We start from the raw sequence: 12,413 nt of genomic DNA on the forward strand, positions 1-12,413 counted from the left end.
CATAAACCAGAGAGAACATAAACCGGAGAGAACATAAACCAGAGAGAACATAAACCGGAGAGAACATAAACCGGAGAGAACATAAACTGGAGAGAACGTAAACCGGAGAGAACGTAAACCAGAGAGAACATAAACCGGAGAGAACATAAACCAGAGAGAACATAAACCGGAGAGAACATAAACCGGAGAGAACATAAACCGGAGAGAACATTAACCGGAGAGAACGTAAACCGGAGAGAACATAAACCGGAGAGAACATAAACCAGAGAGAACATAAACTAGAGAGAACATAAACGGGAGAGAACATAAACCGGAGAGAACATAAACCAGAGAGAACATAAACCAGAGAGAACATAAACGGGAGAGAACATAAACCGGAGAGAACATAAACCGGAGAGAACATAAACCAGAGAGAACATAAACCAGAGAGAACATAAACGGGAGAGAACATAAACCGGAGAGAACAGAAACCGGAGAGAACATAAACCAGAGAGAACATAAACCAGAGAGAACATAAACCGGAGAGAACAAAAACCGGAGAGAACATAAAGCGGAGAGAACGTAAACCAGAGAGAACATAAACCGGAGAGAACATAAACCAGAGAGAACATAAACCAGAGAGAACATAAACCGGAGAGAACATAAACCGGAGAGAACATAAACCAGAGAGAACATAAACCGGAGAGAACATAAACCAGAGCGAACATAAACCAGAGAGAACATAAACCGGAGAGAACATAAACCGGAGAGAACATAAACCAGAGAGAACATAAACCAGAGAGAACATAAACCGGAGAGAACATAAACCAGAGAGAACATAAACCAGAGAGAACATAAACCGGAGAGAACATAAACCAGAGAGAACATAAACCAGAGAGAACATAAACCGGAGAGAACATAAACCAGAGAGAACATAAACCAGAGAGAACATAAACCAGAGAGAACATAAACCGGAGAGAACATAAACCAGAGAGAACATAAACCGGAGAGAACGTAAACCGGAGAGAACATAAACCAGAGAGAACATAAACGGGAGAGAACCTAAACCAGAGAGAACATAAACCGGAGAGAACATAAACCAGAGAGAACATAAACCAGAGAGAACATAAACGGGAGAGAACATAAACCAGAGAGAACGTAAACCAGAGAGAACATAAACCAGAGAGAACATAAACCGGAGAGAACATAAACCAGAGAGAACATAAACCAGAGAGAACATAAACCAGAGAGAACATAAACCGGAGAGAACATAAACCAGAGAGAACATAAACGGGAGAGAACATAAACCGGAGAGAACATAAACCAGAGAGAACATAAACCAGAGAGAACGTAAACCGGAGAGAACATAAACCAGAGAGAACATAAACCAGAGAGAACATAAACCAGAGAGAACATAAACCGGAGAGAACATAAACCAGAGAGAACATAAACGGGAGAGAACGTAAACCAGAGAGAACATAAACCGGAGAGAACATAAACCAGAGAGAACATAAACCAGAGAGAACATAAACGGGAGAGAACATAAACCAGAGAGAACGTAAACCAGAGAGAACATAAACCAGAGAGAACATAAACCGGAGAGAACATAAACCAGAGAGAACATAAACCAGAGAGAACATAAACCAGAGAGAACATAAACCGGAGAGAACATAAACCAGAGAGAACATAAACGGGAGAGAACATAAACCGGAGAGAACATAAACCAGAGAGAACATAAACCAGAGAGAACGTAAACCGGAGAGAACATAAACCAGAGAGAACATAAACCAGAGAGAACATAAACCAGAGAGAACATAAACCGGAGAGAACATAAACCAGAGAGAACAGAAACCGGAGAGAACATAAAAGGGAGAGAACATAAACCGGAGAGAACATAAACCAGAGAGAACATAAACGGGAGAGAACATAAACCAGAGAGAACGTAAACCGGAGAGAACATAAACCGGAGAGAACATAAACCAGAGAGAACATAAACGGGAGAGAACATAAACCAGAGAGAACATAAACCAGAGAGAACATAAACCGGAGAGAACATAAACCAGAGAGAACATAAACGGGAGAGAACATAAACCAGAGAGAACATAAACCAGAGAGAACATAAACCAGAGAGAACATAAACCGGAGAGAACATAAACCAGAGAGAACATAAACAGGAGAGAACATAAACCAGAGAGAACATAAACCAGAGAGAACATAAACCAGAGAGAACATAAACCGGAGAGAACATAAACCAGAGAGAACATAAACCAGAGAGAACATAAACTGGAGAGAACATAAACCGGAGAGAACATAAACCAGAGAGAACGTAAACCGGAGAGAACATAAACCAGAGAGAACGTAAACTGGAGAGAACATAAACCAGAGAGAACATAAACCGGAGAGAACATAAACCGGAGAGAACGTAAACCGGAGAGAACATAAACCGGAGAGAACATAAACCAGAGAGAACATAAACCGGAGAGAACATAAACCGGAGAGAACGTAAACCGGAGAGAACGTAAACCAGAGAGAACATAAACCAGAGAGAACATAAACCGGAGAGAACATAAACCAGAGAGAACATAAACCAGAGAGAACATAAACCGGAGAGAACATAAACCGGAGAGAACGTAAACCGGAGAGAACGTAAACCAGAGAGAACATAAACCGAATAGAACGTAAACCGGAGAGAACATAAACCAGAGAGAACATAAACCGGAGAGAACATAAACCGGAGAGAACATAAACCGGAGAGAACGTAAACCGGAGAGAACGTAAACCAGAGAGAACATAAACCGGAGAGAACGTAAACCGGAGAGAACATAAACCAGAGAGAACATAAACCGGAGAGAACATAAACCGGAGAGAACATAAACCGGAGAGAACGTAAACCGGAGAGAACGTAAAACAGAGAGAACATAAACCGGAGAGAACATAAACCGGAGAGAACATAAACCAGAGAGAACATAAACCAGAGAGAACATAAACCAGAGAACATAAACCGGAGAGAACATAAACCAGAGACAACATAAACCAGAGAGAACATAAACCAGAGAGAACATAAACCGGAGAGACCGTAAACCAGAGAGAACATAAACCAGAGAGAACATAAACCAGAGAGAACATAAACCAGAGAGAACATAAACCGGAGAGAACGTAAACCAGAGAGAACATAAACCGGAGAGAACGTAAACCAGAGAGAACATAAACCAGAGAACATAAACCGGAGAGAACATAAACCGGAGAGAACATAAACCGGAGAGAACATAAACCAGAGAGAACATAAACCAGACAGAACATAAACCGGAGAGAACATAAACCAGAGAGAACATAAACCGGAGAGAACATACACCGGAGAGAACGTAAACCAGAGAGAACATGAACCAGAGAACATAAACCGGAGAGAACATAAACCAGAGAGAACATAAACGGGAGAGAACATAAACCAGAGAGAACATAAACCAGAGAGAACGTTAACCAGAGAGAACATAAACCGGAGAGAACATAAACCGGAGAGAACTTAAACCAGAGAACATAAACCGGAGAGAACGTAAACCAGAGAGAACATAAACCGGAGAGAACATAAACCGGAAAGAACATAAACCGGAGAGAACATAAACCGGAGAGAACATAAACTGGAGAGAACGTAAACCAGAGAGAACATAAACCGGAGAGAACATAAACCAGAGAGAACGTAAACCAGAGAGAACATAAACCGGAGAGAACATAAACCAAAGAGAATATAAACTGGAGAGAACATAAACCGGAGAGAACATAAACCGGAGAGAACGTAAACCAGAGAACATAAACCGGAGAGAACATAAACCGGAGAGAACATAAACCGGAGAGAACATAAACCAGAGAGAACATAAACCGGAGAGAACATAAACCGGAGAGAACGGAAACCAGAGAGAACATAAACCGGAGAGAACATAAACCAGAGAGAACATAAACCGGAGAGAACGCAAACCGGAGATAACACAAACCGGAGAGAACATAAACCAGAGAGAACATAAACCAGAGAGAACGTAAACCGGAGAGAACATAAACCAGAGAGAACATAAACCGGAGAGAATATAAACCGGAGAGAACATAAACCGGAGAGAACATAAACCGGAGAGAACGTAAACCAGAGAGAACGTAAACCGGAGAGAACATAAAACGGAGAGAACATAAACCGGAGAGAACATAAACCAGAGAGAACATAAACCGGAGAGAACATAAACCAGAGAGAAAATAAACAAGAGAGAACATAAACCGGAGAGAACATAAACCGGAGAGAACATAAACCGGAGAGAACATAAACCGGAGAGAACATAAACCGGAGAGAACATAAACCGGAGAGAACATTAACCAGAGAGAACATAAACCGGAGAGAACATAAACCGGAGAGAACATAAACCAGAGAGAACATTAACCAGAGAGAACGTAAACCGGAGAGAACATAAACCGGAGAGAACATAAACCAGAGAGAACATAAACCAGAGAGAACATAAACCGGAGAGAACATAAACCAGAGAGAACATAAACCAGAGAGAACGTAAACCGGAGAGAACATAAACCGGAGAGAACATAAACCAGAGAGAACATAAACCGGAGAGAACATAAACCTGAGAGAACATAAACCGGAGAGAACATAAACCGGAGAGAACGTAAACCAGAGAGAACATAAACCGGAGAGAACATAAACCTGAGAGAACATAAACCAGAGAGAACATAAACCGGAGAGAACGTAAACCGGAGAGAACATAAACCAAAGAGAATATAAACCGGAGAGAACATAAACCGGAGAGAACATAAACCGGAGAGAACGTAAACCAGAGAACATAAACCGGAGAGAACATAAACCGGAGAGAACATAAACCGGAGAGAACATAAACCGGAGAGAACGGAAACCAGAGAGAACGTAAACCGGTGAGAACATAAACCGGAGAGAACATAAACCAGAGAGAACATAAACCAGAGAGAACATAAACCGGAGAGAACGGAAACCAGAGAGAACGTAAACCAGAGAGAACGTAAACCGGAAAGAACATGAACTGGAGAGAACATAAACCAGAGAGAACATAAACCGGAGAGAACATAAACCGGAGAGAACATAAACCAGAGAGAACATTAACCAGAGAGAACATTAACCAGTGAGAACATAAACCGGAGAGAACATAAACCAGAGAGAACGTAAACCGGAGAGAACATAAACCGGAGAGAATATAAACCGGAGAGAACATAAATCAGAGAGAATGTAAGCCAGAGAGAACGTAAACCGGAGAGAACATAAACCGGAGAGAACATAAACCGGAGAGAACATAAACCGGAGAGAATATAAACCGGAGAGAACATAAACCGAAGAGAATATAAACCGGAGAGAACATAAACCGGAGAGAACATAAACCAGAGAGAACATAAACCGGAGAGAACATAAACCAGAGAGAACGTAAACCGGAGAGAACATAAACCGGAGAGAACATAAACCGGAGAGAACATAAACCGGAGAGAACATAAACCAGAGAGAACGTAAACCGGAGAGAACATAAACCGGAGAGAACATAAACCAGAGAGAACATAAACCGGAGGCAACATAAACCTGAGAGAACATAAACCGGAGAGAACATAAACCGGAGAGAACATAAACCGGAGAGAATATAAACCAGAGAGAACATAAACCAGAGAGAACATAAACCAGAGAGAACATAAACCGGAGAGAACATAAACCAGAGAGAACATAAACCGGAGAGAACATAAACCGGAGAGAATATAAACCAGAGAGAACATAAACCAGAGAGAACATAAACCAGAGAGAACATAAACCGGAGAGAACATAAACCAGAGAGAACATAAACCGGAGAGAATATAAACCGGAGAGAACATAAACCGGAGAGAACATAAACCAGAGAGAACATAAACCGGAGAGAACATAAACCAGAGAGAACGTAAACCGGAGAGAACATAAACCTGAGAGAACATAAACCGGAGAGAACGTAAACCGGAGAGAACATAAACCGGAGGCAACATAAACCTGAGAGAACATAAACCGGAGAGAACATAAACCGGAGAGAACGTAAACCGGAGAGAACATAAACCAGAGAGAACATAAACCGGAGGCAACATAAACCTGAGAGAACATAAACCAGAGAGAACATAAACTGGAGAGAACATAAACCGGAGAGAACATAAACCAGAGAGAACGTAAAACGGAGAGAACATAAACCGGAGGGAACATAAACCGGACAGAACATGAACTGGAGAGAACATAAACCAGAGAGAACATAAACCGGAGAGAACATAAACCGGAGAGAACGTAAAACGGAGAGAACATAAACCGGAGGGAGCATAAACCGGACAGAACATGAACTGGAGAGAACATAAACCGGAGAGAACATAAACCAGAGAGAACATAAACCGGAGAGAACATAAACCAGAGAGAACGTAAACCGGAGAGAACGTAAACCGGAGAGAACATAAACCGGAGAGAACATAAACCGGAGAGAACGTAAACCAGAGAGAACATAAACCAGAGAGAACATAAACCGGAGAGAACATAAACCGGAGAGAACGTAAACCGGAGAGAACATAAACCGGAGAGAACATAAACCGGAGTGAACATAAACCGGAGAGAACATAAACCGGAGAGAACATAAACCAGAGAGAACATAAACCGGAGAGAATATAAACCGGAGAGAACATAAACCGGAGAGAACATAAACCAGAGAGAACATAAACCGGAGAGAATATAAACCGGAGAGAACATAAACCGGAGAGAACATAAACCAGAGAGAACATAAACCAGAGAGAACGTAAACCGGAGAGAACGTAAACCGGAGAGAACATAAACCGGAGAGAATGTAAACCAGAGAGAACGTAAACCGGAGATAACAAAAACCGGAGAGAACGTAAACCAGAGAAAACGTAAACCGGAGAGAACGTAAACCGGAGAGAAAGCGGAGAGAACGTAAACCGGAGAGAACATAAACCGGAGAGAACATAAACCGGAGAGAACATAAACCGGAGAGAATGTAAACCAGAGAGAACGTAAACCGGAGAGAACATAAACCGGAGAGAACGTAAACCGGAGAGAACGTAAACCAGAGAGAAAGCGGAGAGAACGTAAACCGGAGAGAACATAAACCGGAGAGAACGTAAACCGGAGAGAACGTAAACCGGAGAGAACGTAAACCGGAGAGAACATAAACCAGAGAGAACATAAACCGGAGAGAACATAAACCGGAGAGAACGTAAACCGGAGAGAACGTAAACCGGAGAGAAAGCGGAGAGAACGTAAACCGGAGAGAACATAAACCGGAGAGAACAAAAACCGGATAGAACATAAACCAGAGAGAACGTAAACCGGAGAGAAGGTAAGCCGGAGAGAAGGTAAACCGGATAGAACATAAACCAGAGAGAACGTAAACCGGAGAGAAGGTAAACCGGAGAGAACATAAACCAGAGAGAACATAAACCGGAGAGAACGTAAACTGGAGAGAACATAAACCGGAGAGAACAAAAACCGGAGGGAACATAAACCAGAGAGAACGTAAACCGGAGAGAAGGTAAACCGGAGAGAACATAAACCAGAGAGAACGTAAACCGGAGAGAAGGTAAACCAGAGAGAACATAAACCGGAGAGAACATAAACCGGAGAGAACGTAAACCAGAGAGAACATAAACCAGAGAGAACGTAAACCGGAGAGAACATAAACCAGAGAGAACGTAAACCGGAGAGAAGGTAAACCAGAGAGAACATAAACCGGAGAGAACATAAACCGGATAGAACATAAACCAGAGAGAACATAAACCGGAGAGAACATAAACCGGAGAGAACATAAACCAGAGAGAACGTAAACCGGAGAGAAGGTAAACCAGAGAGAACATAAACCGGAGAGAACATAAACCGGAGAGAACGTAAACCAGAGAGAACGTAAACCGGAGAGAACGTAAACCAGAGAGAACATAAACCGGAGAGAACATAAACCAGAGAGAACGTAAACCGGAGAGAACATAAACCGGAGAGAACGTAAACCAGAGAGAACGTAAACCGGAGAGAACGTAAACCGGAGAGAACATAAACCAGGGAGAACATAAACCAGAGAGAACATAAACCGGAGAGAACATAAACCGGAGAGAACATAAACCGGAGAGAACGGAAACCGGAGAGAACATAAACCGGAGAGAACATAAACCAGAGAGAACATAAACCAGAGAGAACATAAACCAGAGAGAACGTAAACCGGAGAGAACATAAACCGGAGAGAACGTAAAACAGAGAGAACGTAAACCGGAGAGAACGTAAACCAGAGAGAACATAAACCGGAGAGAACGTAAACCGGAGAGAACGTAAACCGAAGAGAACATAAACCGGAGAGAACATAAACCAGAGAGAACATAAACCAGAGAGAACATAAACCAGAGAGAACATGAACCAGAGAACATAAACCGGAGAGAACATAAACCAGAGAGAACATAAACGGGAGAGAACATAAACCAGAGAGAACATAAACCAGAGAGAACGTTAACCAGAGAGAACATAAACCGGAGAGAACATAAACCGGAGAGAACGTAAACCAGAGAACATAAACCGGAGAGAACGTAAACCAGAGAGAACATAAACCGGAGAGAACATAAACCGGAGAGAACATAAACCGGAGAGAACATAAACCGGAGAGAACATAAACCGGAGAGAACATAAACCGGAGAGAACGTAAACCAGAGAGAACATAAACCGGAGAGAACATAAACCAGAGAGAACGTAAACCAGAGAGAACATAAACCGGAGAGAACATAAACCAAAGAGAATATAAACTGGAGAGAACATAAACCAGAGAGAACATAAACCGGAGAGAACGCAAACCGGAGATAACATAAACCGGAGAGAACATAAACCAGAGAGAACATAAACCAGAGAGAACGTAAACCAGAGAGAACATAAACCGGAGAGAACGGAAACCAGAGAGAACATAAACCGGAGAGAACATAAACCAGAGAGAACAGAAACCGGAGAGAACGCAAACCGGAGATAACATAAACCGGAGAGAACATAAACCAGAGAGAACATAAACCAGAGAGAACGTAAACCGGAGAGAACATAAACCAGAGAGAACATAAACCGGAGAGAATATAAACCGGAGAGAACATAAACCGGAGAGAACATAAACCGGAGAGAACGTAAACCAGAGAGAACGTAAACCGGAGAGAACATAAAACGGAGAGAACATAAACCGGAGAGAACATAAACCAGAGAGAACATAAACCGGAGAGAACATAAACCAGAGAGAAAATAAACAAGAGAGAACATAAACCGGAGAGAACATAAACCGGAGAGAACATAAACCGGAGAGAACATAAACCGGAGAGAACATAAACCGGAGAGAACATAAACCAGAGAGAACATAAACCGGAGAGAACATAAACCGGAGAGAACATAAACCGGAGAGAACATAAACCAGAGAGAACATAAACCGGAGAGAACATTAACCAGAGAGAACATAAACCGGAGAGAACATAAACCGGAGAGAACATAAACCAGAGAGAACATTAACCAGAGAGAACGTAAACCGGAGAGAACATAAACCGGAGAGAACATAAACCAGAGAGAACATAAACCAGAGAGAACATAAACCGGAGAGAACATAAACCAGAGAGAACATAAACCAGAGAGAACGTAAACCGGAGAGAACATAAACCGGAGAGAACATAAACCAGAGAGAACATAAACCGGAGAGAACATAAACCTGAGAGAACATAAACCGGAGAGAACATAAACCGGAGAGAACGTAAACCAGAGAGAACATAAACCGGAGAGAACATAAACCTGAGAGAACATAAACCAGAGAGAACATAAACCGGAGAGAACGTAAACCGGAGAGAACATAAACCAAAGAGAATATAAACCGGAGAGAACATAAACCGGAGAGAACATAAACCGGAGAGAACGTAAACCAGAGAACATAAACCGGAGAGAACATAAACCGGAGAGAACATAAACCGGAGAGAACATAAACCGGAGAGAACATAAACCGGAGAGAACGGAAACCAGAGAGAACGTAAACCGGTGAGAACATAAACCGGAGAGAACATAAACCAGAGAGAACATAAACCAGAGAGAACATAAACCGGAGAGAACGGAAACCAGAGAGAACGTAAACCAGAGAGAACATAAACCGGAGAGAACATAAACCGGAGAGAACATAAACCAGAGAGAACATAAGCCGGAGAGAACGGAAACCAGAGAGAACGTAAACCGGAGAGAACATAAACCGGAGAGAACATAAACCAGAGAGAACATAAACCAGAGAGAACATAAACCGGAGAGAACATAAACCGGAGAGAACATAAACCGGAAAGAACATAAACCAGAGAGAACATAAACCAGAGAGAACATAAACCGGAGAGAACGGAAACCAGAGAGAACGTAAACCAGAGAGAACGTAAACCGGAGAGAACATGAACTGGAGAGAACATAAACCAGAGAGAACATAAACCGGAGAGAACATAAACCGGAGAGAACATAAACCAGAGAGAACATTAACCAGAGAGAACATTAACCAGTGAGAACATAAACCGGAGAGAACATAAACCAGAGAGAACGTAAACCGGAGAGAACATAAACCGGAGAGAATATAAACCGGAGAGAACATAAATCAGAGAGAATGTAAGCCAGAGAGAACGTAAACCGGAGAGAACATAAACCGGAGAGAACATAAACCGGAGAGAACATAAACCGGAGAGAATATAAACCGGAGAGAACATAAACCGAAGAGAATATAAACCGGAGAGAACATAAACCGGAGAGAACATAAACCAGAGAGAACATAAACCGGAGAGAACATAAACCAGAGAGAACGTAAACCGGAGAGAACATAAACCGGAGAGAACATAAACCGGAGAGAACATAAACCGGAGAGAACATAAACCAGAGAGAACGTAAACCGGAGAGAACATAAACCGGAGAGAACATAAACCAGAGAGAACATAAACCGGAGGCAACATAAACCTGAGAGAACATAAACCGGAGAGAACATAAACCGGAGAGAACATAAACCGGAGAGAATATAAACCAGAGAGAACATAAACCAGAGAGAACATAAACCAGAGAGAACATAAACCGGAGAGAACATAAACCAGAGAGAACATAAACCGGAGAGAACATAAACCGGAGAGAATATAAACCAGAGAGAACATAAACCAGAGAGAACATAAACCAGAGAGAACATAAACCGGAGAGAACATAAACCAGAGAGAACATAAACCGGAGAGAATATAAACCGGAGAGAACATAAACCGGAGAGAACATAAACCAGAGAGAACATAAACCGGAGAGAACATAAACCAGAGAGAACGTAAACCGGAGAGAACATAAACCGGAGGCAACATAAACCTGAGAGAACATAAACCGGAGAGAACATAAACCGGAGAGAACGTAAACCGGAGAGAACATAAACCAGAGAGAACATAAACCGGAGGCAACATAAACCTGAGAGAACATAAACCAGAGAGAACATAAACTGGAGAGAACATAAACCGGAGAGAACATAAACCAGAGAGAACGTAAAACGGAGAGAACATAAACCGGAGGGAACATAAACCGGACAGAACATGAACTGGAGAGAACATAAACCAGAGAGAACATAAACCGGAGAGAACATAAACCGGAGAGAACGTAAAACGGAGAGAACATAAACCGGAGGGAACATAAACCGGACAGAACATGAACTGGAGAGAACATAAACCGGAGAGAACATAAACCAGAGAGAACATAAACCGGAGAGAACATAAACCAGAGAGAACGTAAACCGGAGAGAACGTAAACCGGAGAGAACATAAACCGGAGAGAACATAAACCGGAGAGAACGTAAACCAGAGAGAACATAAACCAGAGAGAACATAAACCGGAGAGAACATAAACCGGAGAGAACGTAAACCGGAGAGAACATAAACCGGAGAGAACATAAACCGGAGTGAACATAAACCGGAGAGAACATAAACCGGAGAGAACATAAACCAGAGAGAACATAAACCGGAGAGAATATAAACCGGAGAGAACATAAACCGGAGAGAACATAAACCAGAGAGAACATAAACCGGAGAGAATATAAACCGGAGAGAACATAAACCGGAGAGAACATAAACCAGAGAGAACATAAACCAGAGAGAACGTAAACCGGAGAGAAAGTAAACCGGAGAGAACATAAACCGGAGAGAATGTAAACCAGAGAGAACGTAAACCGGAGATAACAAAAACCGGAGAGAACGTAAACCAGAGAAAACGTAAACCGGAGAGAACGTAAACCGGAGAGAAAGCGGAGAGAACGTAAACCGGAGAGAACATAAACCGGAGAGAACATAAACCGGAGAGAACATAAACCGGAGAGAATGTAAACCAGAGAGAACGTAAACCGGAGAGAACATAAACCGGAGAGAACGTAAACCAGAGAGAAAGC

The sequence above is a fragment of the Chiloscyllium plagiosum genome, unplaced genomic scaffold, assembly GCF_037043375.1.
Source record: "Chiloscyllium plagiosum isolate Xiang-an unplaced genomic scaffold, Cpla_swu_hap1 HiC_scaffold_24, whole genome shotgun sequence".
NCBI lineage: Eukaryota > Metazoa > Chordata > Chondrichthyes > Orectolobiformes > Hemiscylliidae > Chiloscyllium > Chiloscyllium plagiosum.